Source organism: Schistocerca piceifrons, chromosome 7, assembly GCF_021461385.2.
Source record: "Schistocerca piceifrons isolate TAMUIC-IGC-003096 chromosome 7, iqSchPice1.1, whole genome shotgun sequence".
Classification (NCBI taxonomy): domain Eukaryota; kingdom Metazoa; phylum Arthropoda; class Insecta; order Orthoptera; family Acrididae; genus Schistocerca; species Schistocerca piceifrons.
In genome coordinates, this window is record NC_060144.1 from 594,317,412 (window position 1) to 594,330,668 (window position 13,257).

Below are 13,257 nucleotides of genomic sequence, written 5' to 3' on the forward strand. Positions count from 1 at the left end.
GAATAACCAGGTGCAGCTGTGACAAGAGGATGTAACGCTGCATACTGTCAAGCCCAAACTGTGAATTTTAAGCACTTGAACCATACCAAAAATGTCTCAAATCATTATTTTTTTAACAACTTTCAGTTCATATCAACAGTTAAACTGTTACAGGTGCAATTCTTACAGAAGTGACTAGCAGTGGAAAGAAAATCATGGCAGTGCTTGATATTATGTTAAAGACCACTTCCATCCATCAAGACTTTAGTTTGGTGGCATTAGACATTGTACAACAATTCCTATTGCACAGTTATTATTACGATTTTTGAATAATGTATATTTGGCTATACTCCTTGTTTACTCCCTGTAGTTGCCACAAAAATGCAAAGTGTCTATTGGGTGATGAAAACAAACATTTCACTTATGCTTGGCAGACCTGACAAAAGAAAAATTGATGCATTCAGGCACTTCACAGTAATTACTAGTTTTTATAAACGGAATCCCACCAAGACCATCACAGACATGCAGTATCCCCCAAACCTAGTCCATAAACAAATCTCCCATGCCATTTCCCCTCACACATCCAATCATCACACCACCCTTGAGAATGAGCCACAAAGGAGTGACTCCTTTGTCATATAATATCACCCTGAACAGGGACAACTGAACCATTTCCTTTGCCAGGGCTTTGATTACTTAACATCATGCCCTGAAATGACGGACAAGATCCTTCCCACTCCTCCTAAAATGGTGTTCTGACCCCTCTAACCTCCTCAACATCCTAGTCCATCCCTATGCCACTTCCAATCCCAACCTCTTGCCACAATGATCATATCCCTGTGGAAGACTCAGGTACGAGACCTGCCAAATCCAACCACCCAGCACCTCCTATTCTACATCTACATTACAAAAAAAATGGCTCTGAGCACTATGGGACTTAACAGCTAAAGTCATCAGTACCCTAGAACTTAGAACTACTTAAACCTAACTAACCTAAGGACATCACACACATCCATGTCCGAGGCAGGATTCGAACCTGCGACCGTAGCAGCACCGCGGCTCCGGACTGGAGCGCCTAGAACCGCACGACCACCACGGCCGGCATCTACATTACACCTAAACTCTGCAAACCACCAGGAGATGCATGGCATAGGGTAGGTCCCATTGTTCCAGTTATTAGGCTTTCTTCCTGTTCGATTCACTTATGGAGTAAGGGAAGGATGACTGTTTGAATGCCTCTGTGCATGAAGTAGTAACTATACTATTCTTATCCTCATGATCCCTATGTGAACGATACGTAGGGTATTGTTGTATATCCTTAAAGTAATTATTTACAGCCGGTTATTGAAACTTTGTTACTAGACTTCCTTGAGATAGTTTGTGTCTATCTTCAAGGGTCTTCCAATTCATTTCCTTTAGAATTTCTGTGACACTCTCCCATGGATTAAACAAACCTGGGAACACCTGTGCTGCCCTTCTCTGTAAACGTTCAGTATCCCCTCCTAGTTCTATCTGGTACGGGTCCCACACACTCGAGCAATATTCTAGGATGGATAAGACAAGTGATTTGCAAGCAATCTCTTTTGCAGACTGATTGATTTATTGGTAGAATACTGTGGAAGGGCAAAGTCTACCACCAGCTTTACCCACAATTGAACCTATGTGATCATTCCATTTCATATCCCTACAAAGTGTTACACGCAGGTATTTGTACGAGCCGGCCGATTCCAGCAGTGACTTACTATATTATAGTCACAGGATTCTATATTTTTCCATTCTGTGAAGTGCAAAGTGTTACATTTCCGACCATTTTGAGCAAGTTGCCAATCACAGCACCACGTTGAAATTTTATCACTATCTGACTAAATATTTATGCAGCTTCTCTCTTATAGTAGTTCATTACAGATAGCTGCATCATCAGCAAATAGCCTGATTTTATTATTAATATTGTCTGCAAGGTATGCAACATGAACAGCAAGTGTCTCAAAACACTTCCCTGAGGCACATGTGAAGTTACTTCTACATCTGGCAATGACTCTCCATCCAAGATAATGTGCTGTGTCCTTCCTATCAAAAAGTCCTCATTCCAGTCAGAAATTTCACTTGATAGCCCATATGATCATACTTTTTTCAATAAGTACAGGTGTGGTACTAATTCAAATGCTTTTGGAAACCAAGAAACACTGCATCTATCCGGTTGCCTTGTTCCAAAGCTTTCAATATGTCATGTGAGAAAATTGGGAGTTGGGTTCCATATGATTGATGTTTTCGAAATCCATGCTAGTTGGCATTGAGGTGATCATTGGGTTCAATATGCCTCGTTATCTTTCAGCTCAGAATATGTTCAAAGATTCTACAACAAATCAATGTCAAGGATATTGGAAGGTAGCTTTGTGTATCACGTCTATTGCCCTTCTTGTAGATGGATGTGACCTGTGCCTTTATCCAGGAACTGGGCAAGGTTTTTTGCTTGAGGGATCCATGATAGATTATAGTTAGAAGAGGGGCTAACTCAGCCACAAATTCAGCATAGAATCTGACAGAGATTCCATAACGACCTGCAGCTTTGTCCAATTTTAATGATTTCAGCTGTTTATCAACATGACTGACACTGATACTTATTTCATTCATTTTTTCGGTGGTACTAGGATCAAATTGGGCCAGTTCTACTGGATTTTCCTTTGCAAAGAAACATTTCAAAATGGAGTTAAGGATTCCAGCTTTTGCTTTGCTACCCTCAATTTCAGTTCCTGTCTCATTTGCTAGGGACTGGACACTGACTTTTGTGCCACTAACAGCTTTTACATACAACCAGAATTTCTTTGGATTCTGCAAAAGATCACTTGACAATATTCTGCTACAGCAGTCACCGAAGGCATCAAGCATTGCTATCTTGAGAGACAAATGCTTTTTATTGAGCATCTCTCTATCTATAGCCCTACAATTGGTTTTACGCCTATTATGAAGCACTCTCTGTTTCTCTAGATGTTTCTTTATAGTGACTGTACACCACGGAGGTTCCCTCCCATTACAGACTGTTCTTCTGGGCACTTATCTATCCCGTGTGTGATCAAGTACAGGGTGATTCAAAAAGAATACCACAACTTTAAAAATGTGTATTTAATGAAAGAAACATAATACAACCTTCTGTTATACATCATTACAAAGAGTATTTAAAAAGTTTTTTTTTCACTCAAAAACAAGTTCAGAGATGTTCAATATGGCCCCCTCCAGACACACGAGCAATATCAACCCGATACTCCAACTCGTTCCACACTCTCTGTAGCATATCAGGCGTAACAGTTTGGATAGCTGCTGTTATTTCTCGTTTCAAATCATCAATGGTGGCTGGGAGAGGTGGCCGAAACACCATATCCTTAACATACCCCCATAAGAAAAAATTGCAGGGGGTAAGATCAGGGCTTCTTGGAGGCCAGTGATGACATGCTCTGTCACGGGCTGCCTGGCGGCCGATCCATCGCCTCGGGTAGTTGACGTTCAGGTAGTTACGGACAGATAAGTGCCAATGTGGTGGCGTTCCACCCTGCTGAAATATGAATTGTTGTACTTCTTGTTCGAGCTGAGGGAGCAGCCAATTCTCTAACATCTCCAGATACTGTAGTCCAGTTACAGTAGCACCTTCGAAGAAAAAGGGACCAAAAACTTTATTGGCTGAAATGGCGAACAAATGTACAACTAAATGAAACTTTATAGCTCCCTTAATTCGCCGACAGATAGTGCTTAGCTCTGCCTTTTGTCGTTGCAAAGTTTTAAATTCCTAAAGTTGTGGTATTCTTTTTGAATCACCCTGTATTCTTTTAAACCTGAGCCAGTGTTCCTCTACGTTCTCCTGCCCTTTACTGAAACTTTTAAAGTTCCTCATTGAGACACGACACTACTGATTTTTTATCACGTTTCCTGAACTGCTTGCTTTAGTTGTCCTTTGTACTTTGGTAATCAGTGTTGCTACAACTACATCATGGTCACCGATACCAGTTCCGATGTTGACATCCTCAAAGAGGATTCCATCGAGAGTGCGGTTCCTAACTATCTGTTCTAGGTAGTTTTCAGAGAAGGCATGTAGTACAGTTTCACAGGATGTCTTATCATGCCCACCACTAACAAAACTGTAATTTTCCCAATTAATTGTTGGATGATTAAAGTCCCCATTACAATATGACAGTGAACTGAGGGTTTCTCTAAAGTTTTCGGCTCCATCAGGAGATGAGTTTGGCGGGTGATAGAAAGATCCAATTATCATTTTATGCCCACGTCTGATACTGAGTCTTGCCCAAACAATCTCACACGCAGCTTCAATTTCTATCTCGGTGGATTTGAGTTTCTTGTCTGCTGCAACAGATACATCGTCTCCAGCCCTGCCTAAGGCTAATTCTACCCCATCAGAGGCTGGCTCACCTGCGAAAGCAGCCTTGTCATACACCAGCTCTACTACAATCATTGCACAGCTTCTTATACTGATACAACTAAAAACCAACAGTTCCTGGATGAACGGCCACCGCCAAATTCTGGCCTGACCACCCTGTGGCACAGCATGCAGCTCATGTATAAGCACTTTCTGCCTTCTTTGTTCAACTGAAAATTTATAGCCTTTTCTTTCTCACTGAAAGCTGGTACTGTACATTTTTTTTCTATGGGCTTGGGAGATACTCTATTTTTGTTCTGGACGATAATTAGCACAACAATCATTGTTCGAACCACAATTCATGGAATCGACTGATTTATTTCCTATTTTCCCTAATATTTGCCACACAATTTCTGACAAAATGTCGACATCGTTTGAATGAATGTCCAAGAAATTAACTAATAAATACAACATATGTAGGTCTTCAGGAGAAGTAGATGGTTTTGATTGCACACCATGTTCTTCATATTTCATCTTTGCAAGGTTGAAAAAATTAACTGAATTCCACATTAGCAGTGAAACTTTGGAACCTGTACAAGACAGATGCTGTTCACAAGCATATACAAAGAAATCACAAAGAAAATTATTCAATTTTATCTCTATTGTTAACACTTGGTGATACTGCAAAGGCAGCTGCAAATTATTGTGGATATCAAACGAGTTGCAAAGTCAAGCAACTAGTGACTGCGAACAATTGTTTCAGAGAAATGTTCAATGGAAACTGAAATCTGCTTTTTTACAAATTATGGCTGCTTCGCACCCTCTTATGTGTTCAATGAAGTGCTGTCAACCAAAGACACACACCTGCCGTGTTGCACATGTGCTGTCTGCTATAGCTACGGGAGAGGTACACATTTCTCCAGCTCCTTGGCGAGCTGCAAGTTTGCCAACTATCACCCCCCCTTTTTTTTTTATACTTGCAGTGTCTCTTAGCAACTAAAATTATTTTTTTTAATACTTGCAATATCTCTTAGCAACTAAAATTCTGACATTGTGTTTCTTTCAATGTATTTTTCCTGTATAAAAAATTTCACGTCAGATTTCAACATGTTGAAATGGTTGTTGAGGCTTGAATTCAAACAAGGGATCTCTGAGGTCTGTTTCCTGTCTCTATTTCTCCACTTCTGAAGCTGCTTTCCTGCAAATACCTGGTGGTTCTGTACCCATAATTTGCTACAGTTTACTGACAAGAGTTGATTGTAGTCAGCCTTTCACAATGTGTCCTGTCTCTCAAAGCTGTATCAACCTGTTTATAGCCTGTGTAGTGGAATAGAATGGAGACCATCTTGAAAATAGGCTATCAGATGAACATCAACAAAAGTAAAACAAGGGCTATGGAATGTAGCTGAATTATATCAGATACGAAACACTAAAAACAGTTAAAGAGTTTTTGCATTAGGTAGCAAAATAAATGATGATGGCTGAAGTAGAGAGGATGTAAAATGCGGACAGGCAATAGCAACAAAAGTGTTTCTGAACTAAAGAACTCTGCTAACATCATACGTTAATTTAAATGGTAGGGAGTCTTTACTAAAAGTATTTATGTGAAGTGCAGCCTTGTATAGAGGTTGTGGCGCCGATGAGATCGAGACCAGTATCGATCTGAGCATCATCTTTGAACCTAGCAAAACATTATCTTTGTGTAGTTCTGCCATCCAGTTCCCTGTAAGCCTTACTCATGTGAAGAGGTAAATAAATGAACTCCTAATTATAAGGTGTTGTTTGGTGTATCTCACTCGAGCATCCACCTCACTGGTGACCCCGAGTTGTAACGTATTCCGTTTTCGCCGTTTTACTATGTCCACGGCCTCCGCATCGGTTATTTTCGCGTGTATTACGTCGACACAACATTCGAACAATGGCTTCGGCCCAACGCCTAATGCCGGATTTTGTGATCGACGTGCATCATTTTGTGGGCGATGTATACCCGCCAGGACTGCAACATGATGCCTCTCACTTGTCGATTACGCCGATTTCGCCAGACGATTTCGTGCCTGCAACAATAAGTGAGGTTAGGAGTGTGCATGACTCTGGCTATCAGATGCCTTTGTTCCCACCACATGTGCCCTCCCTCATCGACGGTGCAGTTACCTCTTGTGAATCTCCGTGCAGTGCGAGATCAACGCCGGCCGATATCTGCAAATGCTCCGTCGGATAACCTACCACCGCAAGGACAACAGTATGCCACGCCGCAATCCGTGCAGTACCATGCGGATTTCTGCCACGTGGCCGGAACTGCTTTGTTCTCAGGTCAACCTCCTCAGCATCCGACCACACCCGCGCCTGCCTCGGTTCAGCATCAGCACATGCCTTCCTGCTTCAATAACTCAGCCTGCAACAGGAACAATGGCTTGTTATCTGTGCCTGACCTCCATCTCCGTCCTACTGCTACGCCTCAGTGTTTTGTGCCACAACATTCACCTTTTCCGCATACCGTTTTGAGTGAAGTGACTATGAACAGTGAACATTCACACATTTCGCCCAACGTTGGACATCATTTTCCTCACTGTGCTTTGGGACAGCCCGCACCTCTGCAGCCTCCCTGCAACACAGGTGCCCCCGGCTCTGATCACACATCGAGTTTTCCGCGGACTGGCACGCGTTTTCAAACTTTGAATTTTTTCTCACCTGTCACCCCTGCGCCGGCTCCAGTCAAACTTCCACAACTGCAATTGACACATTATGGTGTCTCACCCGCATCGGCCTTCCGCGTCATGACGGATCGTGCTCAACCACAACATGTCACCTTCACACTGCCACTCGACCAGCCGTCGTCGCCACATACCCTGGAGACACACTCTCCTGGAATACTGCAGCAACAACAGCTCGTTTCAGGCAGTGCCCTGACGAATTCAACTCACCCTGATCTTCCGAATGTACTACATGCTTACCGACACTGCTGCCGTTCAATCCCGACAGGGAAACAACCTGGTTCAAAATTGTGGAGGAAGTGTTCAACCATTTCAAACTCGATGAATCAACCAGATTTCTGTGCCTTATCACCCACCTGCACGACCAGGAGGACTTGATTGCTGACCTGGTTGACACCCCGGACTCAGCTACCTGGTACACTCTAGCCAAAAAGACAGTTCTACATCGGCTTGCGCACTCAACTGAGACAGCAATACGGAGAGTGCTCCACGCTGAGCAACTAGGTAACAACATCCCTTCACAACTTTGGAGACGGCTACGTGACCTGGTCAGCGACTATCTACTCTCTGACACAGCTCTCCTCGCCATCTGGTCAGATAAACTATCTCCTCACATCCACTTTGCTCTGGCTCAGAGGTCTCCCGAACTTGTCCAGCAACGAATGACAATTGCTGACAAACTACATGAGGCATCACTGCTCTATTTCGCCAGCCACTGCCTACCTGGCAAGTCCCAGGTTCAGGCTCCTCGTCCTGTGGCCAGACGTGGCCGGGGCCGTGCTGTGCCGATCGTTCCGCTTGCTCCGGGACGCAGCATACAAACAGCTGGGATGTCACCAGCTCCGCCCACGGTCACGCCCCCTCCTGCAACCCAACCTGCTGCAGCCACCAAACCTTGGTCACCGCCACTGGCAACGAACTTTGTGCAGGAACTGCAATGGCACTACCCGTACTGTTACTTTCACACACGGTTTGGTGAGCCAGCACGGAACTGCAGACCACCCTGCTACTTCCCAAACGCCAATCGCAGGTAGGTCTGGGTGCCACCTCCTGCGCACAACATGGCAGGCACCTCCCAGTGCTCCATTCTGTCCGGGAACAATTGGATAATTACGGACAACTTTATATTAAAGACATTTCATCAGGATACCTTTTCCCAGTGGACACAGGCGCTGTTGTTTCGCTGCTGCCTACGTCCTTAGTGTCATTGAACATCCGCCCTCATCATACTTCACTGCAAGCTGTGAATTCTACTAAACTACAATGCTCGGGTTCAACCTCCCACGTCGTCTCACTCCGCAAACTGCAAACTCGAGTGGACTTTTTTAGCGTGCGATATTGAGGAACCTATACTAGGCATTGACTTCTTGTGACACCACAAACTATCACCACACCTAGTGTGAAACACTGTGTTTCATCACCCGTCCAAAACTCACTTCCCCTGTGCTCCATCGAGCAAATCCCCCTGTGACATGTCGGTCCGGGCTCATCTCATCTGTACATGCTCGGCTCTGCGACGTTACAAGAAACAACGACCAAGTGCCTTGTTGAGCTTGAAAACGTCGCTCGCCTATGCAAGGAAAACTTCGAGCTCTCCCTCTGGCTCCACGAAACTCAGCTCCAGCTATCCAACACTGCAAAATACACAAGCACACTTCACCCCCCCCCCCCTCACCCCCCCCCCCCCCGGCGCCCTTTCGATCCCTCCTGTGCGTTTCCAGCATATTCACATCGACATTGTCGGCCCTCTCCTCCCCTCTAATGACTTACGTTATGTTCTCTTGTCTATCGACTGAACAACTCGCTGGGTCGAGACTGTCCCCCTCCCTAATATCACGGCAGAAACTGTTGCTTGAGCTTTTGTCGAGTCATGGGTATCACATTTCGGATTTCCAGCTATCATCACCACTGACCAGGGCAGACAATTTGAGTAGGCCCTGTTCAATGAGACTTGTAACATTTGTGGCATCCGGCGCATCCATACCACAGCATATCACCTGCAAAGTAACGGGCTAGTTGAGCGCTGGCACCGCACTTTCAAGGTGGCTCTTCGATGCCACGACTCTCTTTGGACGGAGGCCCTTCCCCTTGTGCTACTGGCATTCGTGCGAGCTATAAGGAAGACCTCAAAGGCACAATAGCCAAGTTCGTATACGGCCAGAACATTGTTCTCCCTGGCGAACTTGTGAGCCCTTCCGCTTCTCTATCTCTGTCTGAATTGCCTTCCTTCGTGGACCACGTCAGATGCCACTTTATCAACCTCCACTTCCCTCCACCCACCAGCCATTCCCGCCCTAAGGTTCACATCCCGAAATCTCTGAACAATTGCGAGTACGTCATGCTCCGAGATGACACTGTCCGTGCTCCCCTCCAACCCCCATATATCGGCCCGTACCGAGTTCTCCGGTGCTCAGCCAACACCTATGACATCCAGCTAAAAGATTCTTCTGTTACAGTCTCTCTCAACAGACTTAAGCCTGCTCATGTCGAGCCCGCTTCTAGCCCCCTTCAGGCCATGACCACGCCACTCACTGTCGTGGCTCACGACGCTCCGACCACTCCCTCCACGTTGGACTTACACACTCGGTCGAGTGACTTCCAGCTCCAATCGTTGAGCTCTTCTCCGACCTCACCTCTACTCCGGTCTCACGCACTCTGTCGAGTGATCACGTGCTCCCCACGTCGAGCTTACCTACGATCACACCCTCACCGCCGGGCCCTTCTCTGGTCCCTTCGACCTCTCCACCGTCGCCTGCCTCGCCCTGTCGAGGTTTCTCACGCCCCCCCCCCCCCCCCCCATCTTGAATGTGCCCTCACTCGGGGTTTTTGTGGCTGTCCCCCCAGACATACTCCACGACATCTCTATAATACTATGCGATGACACGCTGTTCGTCGTACGTTTCCCTTCATCCGGTGCTCATGACACAACCTCCGCCATTCCCTGCCACCTGGTGAAATTTGTTCCCCTCTCGACCGACGTTGAGCTGGACATGCATCGTGTGTTCGCCATGCCCACCGGAGACATCGTTGTCGTCGCTCCGTTTCTCCCACAAATCACCGGCCTACCTGTCGCCGCACGACCAGCACACCCAGTACGGCGCCCAGCGCACTTCAACGACTTGCAGGTTCGGTGGCTGGACTCCTGTGGACCACCCCTGCTGACGCCGTAATCATCCCCCCCCCCACTCCCCCCCCCCCGCCCTCTCAGGAGTACTCGGTACTGCAGGGTGGGGAGGGGGAGGGGGGAGCTATGTGGCGCGGATGAGATCGACACCAGTATTGATCTGAGTCTCATCTTTGAACCTAGCAAAACATTATCTTTTGTGTAGTTCCGCCATCCAGTTCTCTGTAAGCCTTACTTGTGTGAAGAGGTAAATAAATGAACTCCTGATTATAAGGTGTTGCTTGGTGTATCTCACCCGAGCATCCACCTCAAGGTGAAACGTGGACAATAAACAGTTCAGACCTGAAGAGGTGGAAGTTTTTGAAATATGGTGCAACAGAAGAATGCTGAAGATTAGATGGGTAGATCTAATAACTAGTGAGATGGTAGTAAATCAAACTGGGGAAGAAAGAAACTTGACTAAATGAATGAATACAATGCATCCTGAGGCTCCAAGGAATCATTCAGTCATTAATATGATAATAGATCAGTCTTCAGACTGAAGACAATAACAACATTAAAAAGATTACTTCTTTAACAGAAACAGGGAATGTGGTAGATTTACTTCAGCAGGCACTGTATAAACTATGACAACCATATGCTTAAAATTAACAGCCCCTCCTAAATTAGTTTCAAATACATACCCCAGGACTATAATCTTTGAGTCGCTAAAACTGTTAAATCTTTTGTCTATGACAGTGGTTTCTAGTAGAGTAGTGACATCTTGCACTGTCTTGATATAGTGACGAATGTCTGTAGTAAGTCAGTAACTCAAGGTATATTTCATGATGGATTTCAGTATGCCACAATGACACCCAATATAAAAATGGTGACCATAAAATAACCCCTAATTATTTATTTATTTATTTCATGTTCCATTGATCCAGTTAGTGAGTCAATCACAAGGATATGGAACGTGTCAAATTGTACAGGTTTCAATTTAAACTTACAATAAATACAAGGGCAATTCAATGACAAATTGTACATAGTTTACGTGAGACATACTATAAATACAGTAATAGATACAATTAAAGATCTATTTCTCCCCTGCCACTGCCTCTTTCTCTATATGTAGGAAATGGCCTGTGATATAATACAGACCCATATTTCTGAGCAGGATTTGTCAGTCATATCTCAATTTGTCTTTTGTAAAGGACTTTCCTCAGAGAAAGCCTTAATGTATCTAACAAATGAAGTCTGGGCAGAGCTGCGTATGAAAAATTATCCTAGTAATGGAAAGTACTGGTGGTATGTGAACAATATGAATAGTGGAGGTGCAGAGTTGTCAAAAGGCACATAAACAAGACTAAAAACTTAGCTCTGCAGCTCAAATTGGGTGAGGGGTTGTGTCAACTGAAGTGGGTGAAGGGAGAAAGGATGGGGGGAATGAAAGGGGATGACTGGGGAAGGGTAGGTAATGGCTGAGGTGTGGACAGATAATATACAAGTGTCATTCAATTTTAAAAAAACAGATTTTTTTTAAAGAATCTATTATGAGAATGGATTGCAGTACCACTTCCAGCAGGTGTGTAACCAGTTATGAACTGCTGCCTGGACTTACTCATTATCAGCAAGCCTTGAGCTACTAAGAACTTCTTTCACTGAGTTACAAATGTGACAATCTGAAGGTGCCAGATCTGGGCATCTTGGCGGAGGAGGGGGGGGGGGGGGGGGGCGGAGGTGGCTAGGATATGAACTTCAGGTCTCCCTGCATACATCCATGCTCCTTTCATTCATTTCTGATTTAATGCTTTGGAAGCTATCTCACACACAGTTTCTGGAACATCAGTACATCATGAAGAATACGGTGCACTGATTCGATGCTAATGTTCATCACTGCTTCAATATCACTCACCTTAACACAACTGTTTCCCCAAATCAATGTACAATTCTCGCAAGTTTGTTCTCTGCGACTGCACAGACAGAGCGTCCTGGGTGTGACAAATCTGCAACACTTGTTACACACCTTTTGAACTTACCTGTACACTTGTGTCTGACTCAGACAGCTTTCACTATGAAACTTCCTGGCAGACTAAAACTGTGTGCTGGACTGAGACTCGAACTCGGGACCTTTGCCTTTTGCGGGCAAGGGCTCTACCAACTGAGCTACCCAAGCACAACTCACGCCCCATCCTCACAGCTTTACTTCCGCCAGTAGAGCACTTGCCCGCGAACGGCAAAGGTCCCGAGTTTGAGTCTTGGTCCGGCACACAGTTTTAATCTGCCAGGAAGTTTCATATCAGCGCACACTCCACTGCAGTGCGAAAATCTCATTCTAGCTTTCACTATATTGCACTGCCACCCAACAGTGAATTTAACTGGTCTCGAACCTTCAGCTAACAGAAATATAACGACATTCCACTGATCCATGTTGGTGCAAACGTGCAAGGGTACCAACATCTTGATTCCCAGCATGCTGCTTGCAAGGCAGGTCTGCAAGTCCCATTTGATACTAGTTCTAGGACACCACCAAAAAATAACAAAGAAGCACAAACTTTAAAGTTTTGCATCTTTTATACAATTTTTCCAGTTATTTATTGAATGGATCTTGTAACACAACTCTGCTGGCTGTGGACTAACTCTTTCTGTTTAGCTTTGTGGTTTTAGATTTTTTTTCCTCCCTCTCTCCTCTTCCTTCTGTAAAGTATTTCTTTATCTTTGATTGTCACTCACTCAAGTAATTTTCATCTCTTCTGCCAGGTCATTTTCATGTGTCACAAAATTAATAACAATTGGAGGAGGCAACTGTATCTTATCTTCTCCTAGTGGCTGTGGAACAGAGTGGATGCAAATAAACGTGGCCTCATGACTCTGTAGCATTCTTGTGAATAAATTGGTGAGCTTTAAAATACAGTGTTGTGGACTAAATTATTTCAAAATATCACTAAATTATTTTATATTTTGCTAGGGAGGAGTGAAGGCAAAGCAGTCACAAGATTTAATGTGGTACTCTCAACAGTAGTAGTACCATTTGGGGGGATGGGGGGGGGGGGGGGGGGGGGGGGAGAGAGAGAGAGAGAGAGAGAGAGAGAGAGAGAGAG